This window comes from Grammomys surdaster, unplaced genomic scaffold (assembly GCF_004785775.1).
Source record: "Grammomys surdaster isolate TR1022 unplaced genomic scaffold, NIH_TR_1.0 126546, whole genome shotgun sequence".
Classification (NCBI taxonomy): Eukaryota; Metazoa; Chordata; class Mammalia; order Rodentia; family Muridae; genus Grammomys; species Grammomys surdaster.
The window spans coordinates 13,263,001-13,266,082 of record NW_021621338.1 but is presented as its reverse complement, the minus strand read 5'-3'; the positions used below and the strand labels follow the sequence as shown (position 1 = coordinate 13,266,082).

The 3,082-nt window shown below is 40.9% G+C and overlaps 1 pseudogene; it reads left to right on the top strand.

Moving 5' to 3' along the window:
• Window positions 1–257: 257 nt before the first annotated feature.
• LOC114615074 lies at window positions 258–1,528 on the top strand (annotated as a pseudogene).
• Window positions 1,529–3,082: the final 1,554 nt, after the last annotated feature.

Genomic DNA, 3,082 nt, shown 5'->3' with positions numbered 1-3,082 from the left:
AGTTGATGTTTTTCGGTTTTAAATGATTTTTAATATAAATGGAATATTTTCTAATCAGAGTAATCCATCAATATCTTTATAAGGGAACTTCCAACTTTTTAAGTTAATTTGTTGGTACTAGAAACTGAGCCCAGGGTTGCATGCATATTGGACGAGTGTCCTACTCTTGAGTTACATTCTTAGCCCTAAAATGTAGTGACAGCTTAAAAAAAAAAAGACTATACCAAGAGAAGAGTGAGGCCTTCTCCTCTCCTGTTATGGCTTGTGCCTTACCCCTCCTTATCAGTGTACCCTGAAAAGAGGGGTCATCTAGCAATAACGTCACTTTGTCTGCTGTGTTCAAAACACCCATTAGAGTAGATATTGTGAACTTTGTTCACACCAACTTGAGGAAAAACAACAGACATCCCTATGTCATCAAGGAATTAGCAGGTCCAGGTTGTCAGACCAGTGCTGAGTCTTGGGGTACTGGCAGAGCTGTGGCTCTAACTCTAAGAGGTGGTGAGACCAACCCCACCATTCTGGACAGGGTACCTTTGGAAATACGTGTCGTGGGGGCTTCACATTTGCAAAAACCAAAACCTGGCATCATTAGCTCTGCAGAGTGAACACAACCCAAAAGCAATATGCCATCTTTTCTGCCCTGGCTGTCTCAGACTTACCAGCTTTGGTGATGTCTAAAGGTCTGTCAATTAAGGGAGTTGCAGAAATGCCTTTGGTGGTTGAAATTAAGGTTGAAGGTTACAAGAAGACTAAGAAGGCTGCTTAAGAAACTTAAAGCTTGGAATGACATCAAAAATGTCTATACCTCTCAGAGAATGAGAGCTGGTAAGGGCAAAGTGGGAAACTGACAGCAGATCCAGTGCTGGGGACCCTGTGTCATATACAATGAAGATAATGGTTTCATCCAGGCCTTCAAAAGCATCTTTGGTATTAGTCTGCTTAATGTAAGCAAGCTGAACATTTTAAAACTTGCTCCTGGTGGGCATGTGGGACGTCTCTGCATTTGGACTCAAAGTGAAAGCACTTTGTGTATAGCACTTGGCGTAAGGCTGTTTTCCTCAAGAGTAACTATAACCTTCCTATGCACAAGATGATGAACTCAGATTTTAGCAGAATCTTGAAAGTCCCAGAGATCCGAAGATCCCTCTGAGCACCACGCAAGAAGATTCAATGTAGAGTCTTGAAGAAGAATCCACTGAAGAACTTGGGGATCACATGGAAGCTGAACCCTTATGCAAAAAGTATGCACAGGAATACCATTCTTCCCAAAACCAGATATCACAACAAAGTCTAGGTGAAAAGCTGAAAGCGGCAGCCACTGCACTGGCAGCCAACTTAGAGAACGCTGCAGCAGAGGGGACTGCAGACAAGAAGCCGGCTGTAGACAAGGAAGAAAGAAAACCCAGGGATGTCAAGAAGCTAAAGAAGCCTCAGGGGAAAAGGGTTGTGGTTACCAAGAAAACCAGCAGAAAAAAAAAAAAAAAAAAAAAAACCTACCACAGAAGAAAAAATGCCTGCTGCATAAACTATTAAAATTTGTTTCATTCCAGAGAGCCAAAAGAGACAGCCTATTTGAATATAAACATAATCAAAGAGGAAAAAACTGCCCACACTAAAACAACAAAAAGAAACCTAGCTTGCTAAAATTCAATTGATTGAAAGAAAACAGAAAATTCAAAATAGCAGCAATAAAAAAAGTCAGAACTTCAGTACAACTGCCACTTTTAAATGAAAGCCAATATTCTATAATGAATTAATAGATAACATTCTATTTTAAAAACATGTGTGATTCCTCATAGAAGTAGGAGGAGGGGGATTGGGGTAGGGGGTTTCTGGGTGGGGAGGAAAATGGGGAAAGGGGATAACATCTTAAATGTAAATAAAATATCCAATTAAAAAAAAGTGTGATGAATGTGAATCCAAGCATCAAATGGAGTACACTGGGGCACAGAATAGGAAACTGATTTCTTAGAACCTTGCTAAGTGTCTGAAGCCATCTAGAAAAAGTGGCAAATGTCATTACAAAGTCTCAAGGTCTCATTTTATATACCTCCACTAAAGAACCCTTCTGTGATTTCACATAAGTGGCAGTGTCTTTGGGAGACATATAAGGGTCCCATATTGGAGGGCATGTCTATCTCAGCCCTAAATCTACTATGTCCCAGCCAGGACACACTCAGTAACTCTTTCATCTTCATATTGTAAGAAACATTAAATATTAGGCTGTTCTGAAAAAAATCACTGCAAAACTTTTGTTTACAACAAGGCATTCTTGGGGGGGGGGGGAACCCTTTATGCTTTGCATCATCAAATCTTAGTGGTCCGATACCCTGCTCATCTTCATTGTTTGCTCCAGTTCTTTTGAAAGTATCCATTCTCAATAGACCATGAGGTCAAATCCTAGCCAATGGGGAAAATACACAGTCAGCAGCTAGTTAGAATACAAACCAAGTGCACTTCCTGTGCAGGTGTGCTTGCTTACTCATAAGCCAAGTGCACTTCCTGTGTGGGTGTGCTTGCTCACTTACAAACCAAGTACACTTCCTGTGCAGCTGTGCTTGCTCACTCACAAACCAAGTGCACTTCCTGTGCGGGTATGCTTGCTTGCCCATGTTTGTAACACACTCTTCTGATAAGAAATTAACTTCTGCCTTGTGGAGACACTTTAACTGGATTGTGGTCTCTTTCTTTGCAACCTCAAGCTTATTTCTAACAACATCCTTCCGCGCTTCATCCTAAATCAGTCTTGACTTGCTTAGGGAAGCCCTAGCACTGTTATCCAAGGATTCTAAACATCATCTTAAGTCACTGTGATTTCCAATGTATTCAGCTTGGTCCCTAAAGCTCAATGCTTAGTTCAGGATCCACAGAATCACAGGCATGCAACATCACTGAGTACTTTCTACCTTGACTTTCTCAACACCAATGCTCATCTGTTTAGTCCCTTTATGATGAGTCTGACTATTTAACCCGAGTCTTGACCCTCATGGAATCTTTTCCAGAACTTCAAATTCATCCCTGAATTGCATGCCTTCCATTTTTCTCTCATCCTAGCCTTGTTTCAGATATATCTCATTCT